Source organism: Nanorana parkeri, unplaced genomic scaffold (genome assembly GCF_000935625.1).
Source record: "Nanorana parkeri isolate BGI_ZX_2015 unplaced genomic scaffold, ASM93562v1 scaffold1530, whole genome shotgun sequence".
NCBI lineage: Eukaryota > Metazoa > Chordata > Amphibia > Anura > Dicroglossidae > Nanorana > Nanorana parkeri.
In genome coordinates this window covers 274511-274831 of record NW_017307798.1, presented here as the reverse complement: position 1 = coordinate 274831, position 321 = coordinate 274511, and positions in this window count along the sequence as shown.

Below are 321 nucleotides of genomic sequence, written 5' to 3'. Positions count from 1 at the left end.
GCAGGTAGCTCTACGGGATACGCAGAGAGCACAGTGAGCAAGCAAGCGCCCAGTGAATCCTCGGGATCGAAGGATGAGTCACAGGGTCATGATGAGTCGGAGGGGTATTTGCGTGGCAGTCCAGCTACGAAATTCCCTTTTCCATCATGTGAGACAGATGAGCTGTTGAAAGCCATAGGGGATACTCTGGATATTAAGGAAGAGTCCACTGAGCTTTCAGTGCATGACAAGCTATATAAGGGGCTCCAGGCAAAGAAAGGACGCACTTTTCCGGTCCACAGATCACTCTCGGACATGATCCAAGTGGAGTGGCAGCACCCA